Source organism: Leptonychotes weddellii, chromosome 6, assembly GCF_054177405.1.
Source record: "Leptonychotes weddellii isolate Sample4059 chromosome 6, ASM5417740v2, whole genome shotgun sequence".
Lineage (NCBI taxonomy): Eukaryota > Metazoa > Chordata > Mammalia > Carnivora > Phocidae > Leptonychotes > Leptonychotes weddellii.
Window position 1 is genome coordinate 53,736,746 of NC_138374.1, and position 17,594 is coordinate 53,754,339.

The window sequence follows — 17,594 nt, forward strand, 5'->3', positions numbered from 1 at the left end:
TCAGAGTAACAAAGGACATCTGAGGGACCGGGCTTGCCTAGAACATATGGGAAAAATGAGTAGGCATGTGAGGCTCTCCAGCCTCTCCCTAGATGAGTACTTTAGTCCTCCATGCCAAGGAGCCAATACCAGCAGAGTGTCAATCACTGTTGAGTGATAAATTGTCATCTACACTGAAAACATTCTTTCTTCTGTTGCTGTTCAGGGATAGCCACAGACATATACTGCCTGGATTATACAGAAGTGACTCTTCTGGTGTCTCTAGACTTTTCTTCTCCCTGGTTCCAACAGTCCAACACCCTTTTTAGCCACTCAGGAGGACACTTAACAACCATCCCCCATCCAAAAAACAAAAGAGGGAGAGAGACAGACAGAGACAGAGACAGACACAGCAGGGCTTTGGATGCAAAACTACTGTGAAGGAAAAGCTTCCCTGCCCAGTGCTGTGGTGGATACAGTTTAACCAGTTTGAAGTGCCTGCCCCATGCTGAGCTAGAACACTGGTGAACTCTGTTGCCATTTCAATAAGGTATCCCCCAAGGGGATGCTTTATGGCTTCTGAGTCCTCATTGGCTATTTCACTTCTATCTGAGTTCACAACGGGGCAGTGGAGGTACATGGAGCTAGAACTGTCAGAAAGGGATTCTTGTGACTATACATACACCCTTGTCGTGTGGTCCAATGAAACTTTAAATCTCAATTAGAACATAGGAGCAAAAACCTGCTAAGTATCAGTATGGATTAGAAAACAAGAGGGAGGGTAACAGAACAAGAGAGAGACCTGCAGAAGCCTTGTGCAGAGATGCATTGTCGTTCTGCATCTGTTTGGCTAGTATACAAAATATTTATGTGCACTTTGCACTTGAAGGTAATAAGGGTGTTCACATGGTTGATCAAAATTGTGCTGCCAGCCATGATTCAATGATGATGGATTGCTCCTGTCAGGATAGCCAGTGAGGAATTTCTACATTAGGTAGCAAAGGGGATAATATGACATAGGCCTGAATTCGGATAGCAATCTAGATTGAAAGGAGACATTAAATATTGTACTTTAGACAGTAGAATTAGATGTATGTTCTAAAATTGAGTAGAAAAAGAAATTAATTCTATGTGCTTTCCCCTAATCACCTTCCCTTCAGCTGAGACTTCAGGCAAACCATGTAACCCTTTTATATTTTAAGCTAGAAAATACCTTTGTATCCCCCAAAAGGTTGTCCTCAGATTAAATGGAGATCATGGGTATGAAAACAGATTAAAAATGAAAATTGAAGGAAATATTAATATTTGCCTGAGCTCTGGAGCCAGAAACATGGTCATCGTCCTCTGATGGTCCCTTTTCAAATTATTCACCAAGTCCTACCACCTCTGGACATTCAATCATTTTGTCATTAAAAGTATTTTGATGCCTAAGGCAAATACACTTAAAAATATGTTCTCAAATTAATAGGTTGGCTTTGATACTTTATTTGATAATTACATAAAGATTTGGGAAATATAATGTAGTGACAATATATATTGATTTTTATTTTCATAAAAACTTACATTCTTTTCAAAGTTTTTTAAATATATGTAAGAGTTAATATATATCACAAATAAATGCCTTTTGCTAGATTAAGTTGTTGCCTTTTTTTCTTTTTAAAGTAAACTCTACATCCAGTGGGGTTCAAACTCACCACCCCTGAGATCAAGAATTACGTGTTCTAGCAACTGAGCCAGCCAGACACCCCAAATTGATGCTTTTCATATTTCACAGATAGCTCTAGCATAATATTTAAGAATATAGTCTTTAGATCAAACTTGGAGAACTCCGAGTTCATTCTTTCCACCACTTAATAGCTGTGTTACATTAGGCAAGTTGCTTAACCTCTTACAAATGTTTCCTCATTTAATAAATGGGATTAATAGATCCCCCACTGAGGAATAAATGTTCCATACATGTTAAGCACTTGAAACTCTGGGACATAGTAACTGCTTACAAAATAGTTCTTTTATTATTTTTCAAGCAATGTTTATATTTTCAATTTCTGAGCTATCACATTAGAAAAATTAGTATCATTCTTATATTCTCAAATCATTTTGATATACTGAAATATCACAAAACACTTCTTATGTACCTGCTGAGCCATTCGGAAATTGGTATTTTCTCGTTTAATTTCATTTTGCCAATGTGGAACTTTAGGAATTTCTGGATTATAAGAGTTTAGTTCAATGGATTTTAGTTTACTAGAGTGTCTTGATGGAAAGAATCAATATTTTAGATGCCAATTTATCCTTAAGTAACCTATAAAAATGCAGCTCCAACCTAATTTTCAAGGAAGAGGTTTTTTTTTTTTTTGAAACTGACAAAATTATTCTAAAATTTGTCCCTACAAAACAAATGCACCAAATGGTTAAGAAGATTTAGAAAATGAAGAATATGAAGGGGCATTTTCAACTGCCAGATAGTTAAAGAATTTCTAAGGTATGGTTTTAATCATATGATACTGCTTCACCAATATGAACACAGATCCGTGGAATGAAAGAAATGCCCCTGAAATAGACCCTAATAAATGAATGTACTGGGGCAGACCATGCAAGGTGACCTCTGGCTACAGTTCTCTTTCCAGAGAGCCTCTGTGTTGCCTGGCATTTTCACAGTTCCCTTCTGAGGGATTCCTAATGCATACGTTACTTACTGTGTTTAGTTCTATATGACTCTGCAAATCTAGCCATGGATTATTGTTGCAGGGATCACTTCTCATCCAAAGTCAGCCATGTAAAATGATCAATAATCTGTAAGGATACAAATATGAGAAGTCTATATTCTCCAGTACTGATATTATCTACCATATGTGGTAATTGGCTAATTCGGTCAGATCCTCTTTTGTGGCTTATATAAAAAAGGTCACATAAAAATAGCAATAATGAGGAGCAGTGCAGAAGCCAGAAACACAAAGATAAGAGGTAACAGTGAGGTGACCTTATTAGACAAAAAAAGCTCTGAGTAAGCAGAAATAAATTTTGAAAGAATTTAGAGTTTAGGGCGCCTGGGTGGCTCAGTTGGTTAAGCTACTGCCTTCGGCTCAGGTCATGATCCCGGAGTCCTGGGATCCAGTCCCGCATCGGGCTCCCTGCTCGGCAGGGAGTCTGCTTCGTCCTCTGACCCTATCCCCTCTCATGTGTTCTCTCTCTCTCATTCTCTCTCTCTCAAATAAATAAATAAAATCTTTAAAAAAAAACTCTAAAAAAAAAGAATTTAGAGTTTAGAATGGCAAGAGAAGAAGAAACAATAGAAGCATAGACAGTGAGTAGTTGAGTCACTGTAGAATATTGGATTAGGGAGCAATTTTACCACCTGCTGGTAAAATAATGGTAAAACAGCAAGTTTATTTATTTATTTATTTTTTGTTAAAGATTTTATTTATTTATTCATGAGAGACAGAGAGAGAGACAGAGGCAGAGGGAGAAGCAGGCTCCCCGCAGAGCAGGGAGCCCGATGCGGGACTCGATCCCAGGACCCTGGGATCATGACCTGAGCCGAAGGCAGACGCTTAACCGACTGAGCCACCCAGGCGTCCCAAACAGTAAGTTTATTAGAGCTGCAACATTATCTGGATGTGCTGGAAACTTTGCACCTGCCAATTTTAACCCACTATTTTGTCACTACTGTGCCCCTGAGGATATTTTGGTTCCAAGATTTTGAACTAGTTTTGTTCTGGGGTCCTATACTTTTGCACTAACAAGGCTCTTTACCATGCCATTGTTATGGATAGTGAGAATATGGTGTGTAAAGTTTCTATAAGTGAACAGAAATTTCACAATTCAACTAGTAATTTTAAATACAATAATCATCCTTTTTAAGGTAAAAGAGTTCTAGCGTTTAACAGTCTGCAGAAATATTAATATTTTTGTGTGCCGTGTAAACAGAAAACAATGCAATGTCAATAGCATCAAACTGGATTAGAGAAAATTCATTTCAGTGATCACTTGAGTGCTTTTTGAAAATAAACCTAGATAAAAAGTCAATAAAAGACATTTGGAATTGGTATGGATTTTGACAATAAGGGATCCTGAGGGCAATTGAAAATTTGAAGGTAATTGTTCATTATTTTCTTCTGAACAAGGTGAGCAAAAATCCAAAGGAATTAGGTCTAATAAATTTACTTTATGATGAATTTTATATATTATGAATTATTTATTTTTGTGTCCATCTTCTTTTGCTTAGCATAATATTTTTGGTCTCATCCATATTGTTGCTCACATCAATAGTACACTCCTTTTTATTGATGAATAGTATTCCATTGTATTAATAAGCCCCAGTTTGTTTATCCATTCTCCTATGAAAGACATTAAGGTTTTACTCATTTTATGGGCTACTATGAGTGAGGAAACCATGGACATTCTTATTGACATTAATTTGGAATTTCTATTCCTCCTTCATAAATTTCCATTCTTAATAGTGGAATTGCAAAGGCGTTGGGTAATTGCAAGGGAATATGTCTCACTTTTTAAGAAACTCCCATACTCCTTTTCAAAGTATTTATGCTACTTTATGTTCCCATGAGCAATGTATGAGAGTTCTGATTGCTTTACTTCTCAACATGTACTATTGCCAGTTCCCTTCATTTTACTCGCTCTAGTGAATGCAAAATGGTATCTCCTAATGGTTTTAATATAAATTTTCCTAGTGATTAGGATGTTGAGCAACTTTGCTTATTGACTATCTGTGTATCTTCTTTTTCAGGTATCTGTTCACATTCTTCGCCCAATTTTTGATCAAATTTTTCATATTTTTATTGTTGATTAGTAGGAGTTCTTCATATATTCTTAATAGTAGTCTTTTGTTGGATGTGTTTATGGTGATTATAGTTTTGTTCCCAATCTGTGTCTGTTGACTCTTTTTCCATTTCCTTAATGGTATCTTTTGTTAGGCAGAAAAATTTAATTTTGTGAAATCAACTTATAGCTTTTTATGGTTAGTTGAGTTTTTTTGCTTCTTGTACAAAGAAATAATTAATTAAAAATATTTGTCTACTACAAAGTTGTGAAGATATGATTCTACATTTTTTCTAGGAGCTAAATGGACTTGAGTTTTACATTTAAGTTTATTTTCTATCTCATTTAGTTTTGAGTATTCCCATGTATTTGAATTTTAAAAGATTATTTATATATTGTCCTTTGCTCCAGTTAACATTTAAATTAAATTTAGATTTTTCCTCTTTTCATTTTGATTGGTGACTTCTGGTGTTTTCATTCTTGATTTTTCTTTTTGTTTTTTAAATTTTAGCTGTATGATCGCTCATTTTTTTTTTTAAAGATTTACTGAGTTGCTCTTTGCAGGCCATAGTCATATAATACTCTTACACTGTCCCCTTCTGGGCCTTTGATTATTCTCTTAGTTTACCAATTTTAAATAATCTCCTGTTAAATTAGCCCAGGGTCTTAATGACATCCCCAAAAATAGGGTATAAGACCATTTATTTATTTATTTATTTAAAGATTTTATTTATTTATTTGACAGAGACAGAGATAGCGAGAGCAGGAACACAAGCAGCGGGAGTGGGAGAGGGAGAGCAGGCTTCCCGCGGAGGAGGGAACCTGATGTGGGACTCGATCCCAGGACCCTGGGATCATGACCTGAGCCGAAGGCAGACGCTTAACGACCGAACCACCCAGGCGCCCGGGTATAAGACCATTTAAAGGGAATTTATCAGATTAATTTTCTTTCATTTCTTTACATGATTGATTTTTTTAGATTAATTTTCACAATAACTCTACTATAATTATATAGGTTATTCTTTATTTGTCCTTATTTTATTTTTTTAACTTTTAGTCTGAGATACTTGTGGATTCACCTGCAGTTGTAAGAAATTATGCAGGGAGATCTCATGTAGCCTTCAACTGTGATGACTTGCATAGCTGCAGAGCACTATCACAACCAGGAAATTAGAGTGAATCAATCCACTGACCAGTTTTACATGCAGTCCTTTGTGTGTGTGCATGTCTTTTATTTTTTAACCTTTTTAAGAAGATAAAGACAATTTAAGGTTTTGGTTTTTTTTGTTTGTTTGTTTGTGATTTATCTGGTGCAATATGAGTTTCAAAGAGCTCCTTAGTTTTCTTCATCTCCCCAGTCATTTCTCATTCTTACTTATAAGGCAACGCATGGATCACTGCCTCTAAAACATTATTTTTGTCTCTTTGTATTTGAAATCCTTAGATTGCTATTTCCTCAAAATTAGGTATTTTTACCCTGACTGAATTGAACAGTTTCTTTTCTTTTCTTTTTTAAAATCAGTTTGACAAAGATTATATAATAGCAAGCTTTGTTCTTTACTAAAAAATCATTTTTGAGATTGCCTAGATAATTTTTTCCCTGTTCTTTGTCACATATGCCATATTTACCACGATGCATTATGTTTATTTGCTCAAAAGTCCTCATTTGGTTCCTGATGTCTGTTCTCTTTGTTACCAAAGGATATTCCCTTCATCTTTAGCTTTATGATCTTAGCCAACGCTTTCAGTTATCCCTCTCTTTCAATCTTCCTGATATTTGGAGATGTTAATTTTCTAAGGTTCCTTCCCAATTTCTATTTTTAAAACTTTGTTTATTTTTTGTTAGAAAATAAGGTTAACAAAGAACATTTGTTCCTTAATTTTATAGTACTACAGTGCATCTGGTAACCCAGTAAGCTATCTATTTGGTTCTTACAGGGATCTCTAGGTGTTATAAAGAGTATTATTTGTCTTGCCTGGCTGGTGTATATTCAAAAGCCCAAAGATGGAAACACATATGGATGATGAAATGATTAAGGTTAAGATATCTTGTTTTATAAACAGAAAAGTCAAGTGTGATAATTGCAAATGGGCCACTTGTATAAGTTCATGTTGATATCAGAATTATGATTTGCATTTACTGATTTTGGTACTTCATTTGAAATGTTAATGATTCATTTCCACAGGCATTGACTTTTAGAATCTTGGCATTTCCTAAAAGAACAGAAAAGGAGAAAGGGGAAATTACAACCCAGACTTTCCCACTAAGCAGCCTTGAATGCAAAAATATGCCAATGTATAAGTTACCATTATAGTAAAAATACAGAAATACAGGTCACATATGTTAAAGTAATTAAACAAGGAAGCCATAGACCTAGGTAGTTCTAATGCCTTGGCAACCAAATAGAAACCTAAGCCAGTCAATTCCTGTAAATGCCTCAAGGTTAAGAAATCAAAACGCAAGAACAACCAATCACAAACAGCCAAGTAGGCTTCCCCAAATAAGCTTAAGCTATAGCTGGGGAACTGATTTCCATGCTCTGCTTCTATGTCTGCCTTATAAAAGCCCTTTCCTCTAGCTCTTGTCAGTGGGGGACTACCAACAATTTTCAGTATGGTGCTGCCCAATTCAAATTGATGTTTGCTCAAAAATCATAAACTCTTCAAATTTTAATTATTTTAGTTTATTTTTAAACACATTACAGTTATAAGTAATGCATTTGTTAAAGTTTAGGGATCTACATATATTCCGAAATACACATATATATGCTAAATTGGCCATACCTTTTTTTTTTAGATTTTATTTATCTATTTGAGAGAGTGAGAGAGAGAGAGAGAGTAGGACTACCTGCTGAGCAGGGAGGCGGGGGAGGAGCTCAATCCTGGGACTCTAGGATCATGACCCTAGCCGAAGGCAGACGCCCAAGGGACTGAGCCACCCAGGTGCCCTAAATTGGCCATACTATATTATCATTGTTCCTGGCTTAATATAGCCTTTTTTTCTTGGAATAGCAGGCAGGGGAATTTAAACTGAACATATTGTACAAAGGTAATATATAGGATTTTGTGTCAAGAAAAATTGCCCAGTTTAACAGTGAAGCAGATACTTTAATAACGTGCTACATCATGTCTTGTCCCAAAGAGTGCATATAGTTGAAGAGAATATGAACACAAACAACAAACAAACCAGTATCAGTGCCACTTGAAATTCATAAAGAAAATACTTAAACTGTTTGATGAAAAGCAAATATGAAACATGTCCTCTTCAAAGGATATTTCTGAGTAAACTGTAGAATGCTACTAGTGATGTGATAATTGCCTTATTTTCTAAATGATGATAAAGTACTTTTGTTTAATGATGATATGTTGTTATTGAGAGTTCCTAAATCTATCAGGTTTTATCAGCATCATTTTTGAACCAAAAGAGACTATGAAGAAGCAATTGTAGGATTAGACCTTTTCATTTTTTTTTTAATTTTTTAAAGATTTAAATATTTATTTGAGAGAGAGATAGAGAGTGAGTACTAGCAGGGTGAGGGGCCGATGGAGAAGCAGGTTCTCCACTGAGCAGGGAGCCTGACTCGGGCTAGATGCCAGGACTCCAAGATCATGATCTGAGCAGAAGGCAGACACTTAACCGACTGAGCCACCCGGGTGCCCCAGATTAGGCCTTTTCCAACGTGAACAGTCAACCCACTGATTTTAATAGTAAAATACCCCAAGGTGGGGAGACTAGGGATGGAGCAGATAGTACTTTAGCTGTTTCATCCCCAGGGCTAAGGGAATAAAAAGTTGAAACAGAATATAAGTATACTTTATATTTTAGAACTGAAGTGAAATATGATTAATGAAAATAGCCATTTTTAAAGAATTTCTTATATAGTTATTTCTTTTCCTTTGCTATAGGTTAGCTCTTGGACTCTGTTAGTTTCCTTTGATAATGCTCTCATAAAATTCTGTATCTATCAGGCAACTCCTAGATTACAAGTACTGTAGATCATTGCTGCATTTGGAATACTATGTATTCATACCTTTTTTTATATCACAAAAATCTATTATTGATCTCAAAAAAATGCTATTTTGAGAAAATTATGAAACAGATGTTGACTATGAGGCTAATAATGCCTTCAAATTGCAACGAAAGGTATATCCTGTATTCAATAGTTAGTATTCCATCTAGAGAAGATAGACTAATAAAATATGCCAACTATGTCATGTAAGTCATTGCTTGATCCTAACAATTGTGTTTTGATTCTTACAAAATGCAACAATTTCCTTAAAAATTCAAGTAGCAAGCTACAGAATTTTATAGGAAAATTGTGAAGACACAAGCCTTTGCTAGTATTGTAAATTACTTTTGTAATTGGTAATAGAGAGGAAGACTCACTGATCCCATACATACATACATTGGTTGAATATAAACCTCTTTCCTGTTTTTGTAATTATGGAAATAGATTAGGTTTTTGAGGTTCTTGTCAACTATATATAACCATTATGCATGAGGAAATGAACTTTTAAAATCAACAGCTGAACAAATTCTAAATGAGCACAAGTATGTTAGAAAGATAAACCTAGAAAAATACTTTCTCTTTTTTTTTTTTAAGATTTTATTTATTTATTCGACAGATAGAGAGCACAAGTAGGCAGAGTAGCAGGCAGAAGGAGAGGGAGAAGCAGGCCCTCTGCTGAGCAGGGAGCCGGACGTGGGGCTCGATCCCAGGACCCCAGGATCATGACCTGAGCCAAAGGCAGCCGCTTAATCAACTGAGCCACCCAGGCACCCCAAAAAATACTTTTTCTGTATCTGCTGTGTGTTTTTTCTCTGAAACCTGGATTAATTGTCATAGAGTGAGTGGGGATGGGGGAACTACTTCAGAAAAAAACTAAAACCTATTGCTGATAATTTTACATTTTCATTGAAAGTTATGAATAGTTCTGATTTTAGATTCACAAAGTCTATATAATTTATAAAGACTGCCTTATGACATTTTCTCTAAGAATGAAGAAGTTATGCACCCTCACTTAACCCAATAAGATATCGTAAGGATTGAATATTACCAAATATTTAGATAGTCATATGGTTACTTGCAGGATTCAGTTCCTCTCAGGTTGTTAGGCTTTGTTGGACAGTCTACCTTTAGTTTGTTGCCATGTGCGCTACTTCAAAGAGCAGCTCACACAACATGGCAAATGCCTCATCAGAAGGAACTAAGTGAGAAGTTAGAGAGCACAGGTTAGGTAAACAAATCACAGTCTTTTATAACCTAGTCTTGGCAGTGACATCTCACTTTTGCTGTATTCTCTTCACGAGAAGCAAGTCACTGGATTCAGCCTACACTCAAGAGAAGGGGAACACACATAGTTGTAAATACTAGGAAACCATTTTAGAAGCTGATTACCACACAGAATAATGAGTTGCCCTTGCTATATTTTTTACCAGCCTCAAGGATATAGGTCACTGTATAGACGTTTACCATTTCACTTAGGTCAGTCTCAAACACTCCTAACACAATATTATAAAATTCTTATCTTTTACATCAAAGAAACTATAGATTATATATACAAATATATGTGGGTACATAGCAACAGTGAAAGTTCTTTAAAGATTAATGTTCATCAGTCATCCTTTATAAGTGTTTCTTCAATGTAACAATATTTGGCAGGTATGTGTATATATGTATGTGCGTGTATTTATATGTTTGTTTAACTCTGTTGGGGGCACTGGAGAAAGAAATCCTACTATTTAATAAGGGGACATGGATTCTTGTTGATTCATTCCTGATTTATAACAAATATATATATTTATTTGGGTTATTTGAGAAATATTTTATTGAAGTGTAACATACAAAGAAGTGTAAAATCAGAGGTACAGCTTCATGACTTTTTACAAAGTGAAAACACCATGAAATCAAGAAATGGATATCATCAATATGCCAGAGGCATGCCTGGGTGCCCATCCAGACATTAACTTTCTAGAAAGTAACCATTATTTTCTACCATTATCTCAGCCTGTTCTGGCTGCTCTAACAAAGCACCGTAGACTAGGTGGTTTATAAACGACAGAAATTTATTTCTCATAGTTCTAGAGGCTGAAAATCTGAGATCAGCGTGCCTGCATGGCTGAATTCTGGTGAGAGCACTCTTTGGGGTTGCAGACTGCTAGATTCTTGTATTCTCACACGGTGGAGAGCAGAGAGCAGCAAGTTCTCTCATGATTTCCATAAAGATTGATCCCACTCGTGAAGGTAGCCCTCATTAACTCATCTAATGCTGATTACCTCCCAAAGGCCCCGTCTCCTATTCCCATCACATTGCGGGATAGGGTTTCAATATATAAAATGGGGGGAGGGGGGCACAAATATTCAGTTCATAATAACCACCATAAATTAGTTTTGTCTGTCATTTTTTAAAGTTTGTATAAATGGAATCAAGTATGTACACTTACAAGCTTGTTTTACTCAAAATGGTTTGTGAGATTCAACCTTTTATGGCAATCATAAAATCCCAAAATTGACCTTTTGTTTAGCTAGGTTCATTCATTTTCATGCTCGGAAAAAAGTATTCTCTTTTGGCAATTACTATTAGTGCTACTATGAACATTCTTTATACATACCTTTTAGCACATATATGAGTATATTTCCAATGGATTTATATACCTAGGAGTGTCCTAGGTCATTAGGTATGATGGATTCAGTTTTAGAAGATATTGGCAGTTTCTAAAGTTTCATATCAATTTTATATCCACTAGAATTGCACGAGTTGCTTTTTAAGTTGCTCCACATTTTAGCCAACACTTGATAGTAATTAGTCATTTCCATTTTTGCCATTCTAGTCGATGTTTGTGGTACTGCATTTTAATAGACATTTCCTTGATGGATGTGGATTTTGAAAAGTTTTTCAAATATTTATTGACCATTTGAATTACCAATTTTGTGAAATACTTACTCTTACCTATTTTTTAAATGAATAGTCTGATTTTTTTTATTGATGTAAGACTATTATACATTCTAGATGCTTTTCATTGGTGAGATAAATGTATTATGCTTATCTTCTTTCACTCAGTGACTTGCTTTTCACTTGTTGGCTTATTTGAGAGAAATAATTTGTATTTTAATAAAATTGAATATATCAACTGGACTTTTCCTTTATGGTTAGTGATTTTTTTCTTGTTTAAGAAGTAATTGCCAGAACGCAATGTCATGATATTGCCTAGAACTTTATTGTTTTTCTTTTTATATTTAGATGTACAGTTTACCTGGAATTGACTTTTAACTATGTTGTGAGATAAAGGTCAAGACCATGTGGCTATCCTATAGATCTGTTAATCACCAACTATTAACCATCTTTTCCACTTCAATTCAAGGTCAACTTTGTCATAAATCAAGTGACTGTATAAATGCCAGTCTGTTTCTGGACTGACTTGAGAATGGACATCTTTACAATACTGAATCTTCTAATGAATAAACATGATAAATTGTATTCATTGTCTATTGCTGCATAACACATTATGACAAATTCAACAGTTTAAAACAAAACAAATTTATTATCCTTCCATTTCCGTGGGTCGGTAGTCTGGGTGCAAATTAGCTAGCTTCTCTGTTCACAGTCTCACCGGGCTAAAATCAAGGTGTTGGCCAGGATTGGTATCTCATCTGAACCTTGGGCAAGTCCTCATTCTCGTTAGGATGTAACTCTGAAAACCTCAAATGATCCAGTGACTAGCACACATTGCAGGCTGTGTTTCTTTTGATCTTCCTGGATCCTTCTCCTCTGTTTAGACTGTGAAACCGTATTTTCTGGTTGTATGTACTTAGAGACAGTAATGTAGCATTAAGCTAATTTATTCAGTAGTGCTAATTTGGTCTTTTGAAATCTGAGAGTAAGGAGGACTAGAGAGAGAATGGGGGCTTTGTCAGATAACTGCGAAACTCTTAACTTTCTCACTGTTGGAATTCTTACAAATAGAGCTAAATCATACACATATTTGTGAATAATTGGATAATCAGTGCTAGTTTATTTACTGTAGTTTTGCAGTGAGCTTCTCTAGTAGAAGGGGAGGATAAAATAAAGTAACTTTATTAATTTAAAATATATACCCATTCCAGACATTTAATTTTGTTTGCCCTTTACTTTGAAATGAGTGGTGACTAAAACCACTAATTATACTGTATGAGTATATCTTAGTATATAATGAGGGAAAACAGCATTAAAATCAGGAGCCAAGAAGTCAAGCTCCTGTGTCAGGTTACATTCTTAAGCATTCCTATTTTGGGAGGATCCCCTCAACCCACTACAATGTTTTAGAGGGATGACTACTGGCTATTAGGACATTTCAAATGACTTCATCAGAAATGAAGGAAAGTATTTGATGATCCAGTAAATCTTGTGAGTTTTGTCCATTATGAAATTTTCTATATGGAAAAGCTTTTTGAAATGAAGTTAGATTCAGAAAATAAAATCACGGTTAAGAACTAAATGTACACTGCTTTTGAAAAACCATTAGGATTATAAATTTCAGTGTATAGTACCATTTAATTGCTACCATAGTATGGTTAGCTTATATCTCAGGAGAGTCATGTCTTCTCTTTTGGAGTTAGACATTTTAGGACTTTAATGAAAACATGTTAGTTACCTTTAGGTAAAGTCTTTTATTACATCCTTTTCTTAATTACATTAAAGCATAACTGAGCAGGTGAGAATTGCCATCAGTGTCTGACTCTCCTCTATACCCACCTTGTGGGAAGAAAAATTGAAAAGAAATTCCTAACTTAAAAGGAAATATTTTAGAATAAAATTGTTGCAATACATATTATTATCACGGCAAGCAGAAAAGAGTTATATGACATTTCCATATACCAAGCCTTGGGGAGAAAGTATTTTGTACTAATTAACACTACCTGGGGTAGTGGGAAAAGCATGGACTATGAATTATGCAGGTCTAAGTCTGAATCTCCACTGGATAAATCTTTGTTGAACTGAATACTTCCTACTAAATATTAATGTGATAATCTTGGGCATTTATATCTGGCCAATAATCAACAGGCTGGGTAATTTATAAACCTCAGCTTCTTCACCTGTAAATTAGATTAAACGAAGATTTACAATTGCTTTTTGGCAATCGTAAAATCCAAAAAACCTATTCCAAAGAACCTATTCTTTTGGTGGTAAAACTTGTGTGAAGTGTTACAAGATTAGTGAGAGTCTTTTTTTTTTTTTAATCCTATCTAGTGTGAATTATCATAACTTTGGTTGTTGAACTATTCATGTAATGGAAAGAGAAAGAAATGCATTTGTTTTCTAAAATCCAAAATATAAATTCTATTGTATATTTTGTGCCAGGGTTTCTATAAAATGATATGGATGTATACTTACCTTTCATAAATAACAGTATCTAGTATACAAAAAAAATGCTAACTTCCTTTTGGCTACTTGGTATTATTCTTTAGATATTTACTCCTTACTTGTTTTAGCTGGCTCATATTGATTTTTCCTAATCTCCAGAAACATTACAAACAAAAAATTGTGAGCCAAAGATACATTTCAGGGATGTTCTAAAGGTCAGCTTAAGGGATTTACAGATATTTTATGAAAGACTTTTTTTTTTTTTTGTATCTCAGAGCTGAAAGCAGGAATGATAATCCAAATATCTAATTATGTATATCTCAAAATATAGCAAATCAAGAAAATATAATAAAGTTAGGACAGTTATTACCAAGTAACTTTAAAAAACAAGGGCATTTGACCAGATGAACTTTGTCTAGAAAAGAATACCCATTTAGAAAATAATGAATTTTATTTTGAAATATTTGCTGCTGTATGAACACTATAGCATTTTAGTGCACTATTTGTTTTCATGCCCTTCTGCTAGATTGCAGGACCTTTGAGAGTAGGATCCATTTCTTTCTTTCTCTCTTTCTTTCTCTTTCTTTCTTTCTTTCTTTCTTTCTTTCTTTCTTTCTTTCTTTCTTTCTTTCTCTCTCTCTCTCTCTCTCTCTCTCCCCCTTCCTCCCTTCCTTCCTTCCTTTAAATCCAACTTCTTTAATACACAGTAAGCACTCAGTAATTTTTAAATAAATGAATAAACACATAAATGAAAAAAAGACCAAAAAATAAGAGGATCATTTTGGACTTGTGGTCAAATGACAGAGTTTGAATTAAAATATATTGAAGCTAAGATCCAGATATATAACTAACAATGCAGGGAACGAGTAGACATTTTGAATGAGCAAAGGTTTTTTCTAAATTTATCACGTACAGAGTAGTTATGATTCCTGGCTATATACTGCTCAGGGGTGGAGTGTCATCTTCATAAAATTACTAAGAAGCATGAATAAAAAGAAGAAGTCATATGGAAGTAAAAATCAAAGAAAAAAAAAGGAATCACCCAAAAGAAAAAGACTAAACAATCGATGGATACCATGAGAAAGGTGGAGACTGCTACTTTCTAGCAAAATTTTCAAGACTCTGAAAAGAATGGCTCAGATCAATATATTTTATGTCATTAAAGTGAACCAATTTTAATTAAAATAATAAAGGTCCAATGACCCATTGACTGGACAGTAACCTAGGTCATAAAAAATGCAAGGCTTTCTTCTATAATTTGTACTCAACCCAGAAAAGCCTCTGGCCTTCTGTCTCTCTTAAGGCAAATCCCAAAATGCAAAATAATTGCTTTTAAGCACTGATTCTAAATACAAGGTCTTTGTAAAATTGTGCTTGGTGACAAAATTGAAGCACATACCCACACTAAACATTATGCCATAAGGTGTATTTTTTTGTTGTTGTTCCCCACCCCCCAGCTGGCTTGTTATGCTGCCTTGTTAATACATTCAAAATGTCTCCTTTGAACTTGGGATTCACAAATTTATCTGACCTATCATTCATTCATTCAGCTATCTTATTAAAAATGTAATGGAATTATGTTCATAATTTTCCTGAAAGCTATTAATAAGTGCTGTTTGGTTAGATAAATGACACAGTGAGATTTAATAATAACAGTATTGAATTTAGAGTGAGCTAAGTCAGAGATGACTTTATGGAGACCAGGGCATGCTCACTAGTTGTTAAGATGAGTACAGTTATCATGTTCTTTGGACTTAAAAATTAACAAAATCATTTTTTTTCAGGGCATCCAGAAATTGATCAGGATTATGGTAGCTGGCTTTTGCTAACATGGCCACAAAACACTTAAATTGAAAACAATTAAACTGAATATTTATTTATGATTTTTGTCACAGAGGCAAAGTAGCTCAGAAATAATACCAACTAACTAGTGAACTGGTCTTCCTCTAGGAAAATTTGTGCACTGAGCCAGGTTATAATTAGAAGGTCGCTTGGTGAATGTGTGAACAGAGCCAGAGTTGGTTGGATGATCTAGTGTCATCAGTTTTATGTTACCCTCAATAGGGAGAAACATTGGGCCAGTGAATTCGCACTACCTGGTCAGGATATTTGCTCTCCTGAACAGTGAAATAAACACATTAATGACCCCTTTTGTTTTACTCAAAGAGGGTAAACTGCAGTGTGTTAAAGACGTATTCTCCAAATTATAACCACAATCTAATTACGCCTTTCTGAGACAATATCATGGATGTCTTAGCTGTGTTTAAAATGTGGACAATTTTATAGAATTTTCCCAAATTATTTCTGCATCTGGTAAATCTTATCCATGTTTCTCTATTTGTGGCTATCTTTATTCTTAAGTCTTATGAGTAACTACACATTGTAGTTGTATATCGCTACATAACAAACTACCCCAGATCTTAATGGCTTGAAAATACATTTATTATCTAAGAGTTTCTGTGAGTCAGGAATCCTGCAGTGATTTAGCTGGATGGTTTTGGTTTAGATTGTCTCATTAGGTTTCAGTCAGTGCGTTGGCCAGAGTTAGAGTATATGAAGACTTGATTGGGATTCAGGAATATGGTTCTAAGATTGCTCATGTTGCTGTTGACAGGAGGATTAAGTCCTTTACCATATGGGCTACTCACAACATGTCTTTTCCCACAGCAAATGATAAGAAAAAGAGAGAGAGAGAAAGGAAGAGAGAGAGAGAAAGGAAGAGAGAGACACACACACAAAAAAGAGAAGCTACAGTTCTGTCTAACCTAATCTCAAAATCCCGGCAGTTTTTTCAGCTCACACAACATGGCATCCCTACTTTCAAAGCCACTCTCATATTTTAAGTTCTTATCATTGTAGCATTATACCTCTTATGTCAAAATATTTATTTGCTATTTATGGTTGCATAATGAAGCACACAAAACTTAGCTTTTTTAAAGATATTTATTTATTTATTTATTTGAGAGAGAGAATGAGATAGAGAGCATGAGGGGGGGAGGGTCAGAGAGAGAGGCAGACTCCCTGCTGAGCAGGGAGCCCGACGTGGGACTCGATCCCGGGACTCCAGGATCATGACCTGAGCTGAAGGCAGTCGCTTAACCAACTGAGCCACCCGGGCGCCCAAAACTTAACTTTTTTAAAACAATATTTATTATCTGTGTGTGTGTGTGTGTGTATGTGTGTTAGGAATCTTGGAGTGTCTTAGCTGGTTGAGTTTGGCTTAGGGTGTCTCATAAGGTTGTAGTCAAGGTATTAGGCAGGATTATAGCTTGTGAAGACCTAATGGGGCTGAAAAATTCACTTCTAATCTCTCCTATGTGGTTTTGGAAGGAGGCTTCAGTTCTTCACTACTGGGCTTCTCTCATAGGGCTTATCACAACATGGCTTCTTCGAGAACAAATGATGAGAAAATAAGAGAGACAAAAGAGAAAGAAAAAAAACCTAATCTTGGAAGTATATACCATTACTTCTGTCATAATCTCTTGGCCATACATTCC

The 17,594-nt window shown here is 35.1% G+C and overlaps 1 protein-coding gene across 2 annotated transcripts in view; it reads left to right on the forward strand.

The window, feature by feature from the left end:
* The window catches only part of CTNNA3 (catenin alpha 3), a 1,573,809-nt gene that overhangs the window by 1,262,384 nt on the left and 293,831 nt on the right, over positions 1-17,594 (forward strand). The gene's annotated exons all lie outside the window — the stretch shown is intronic.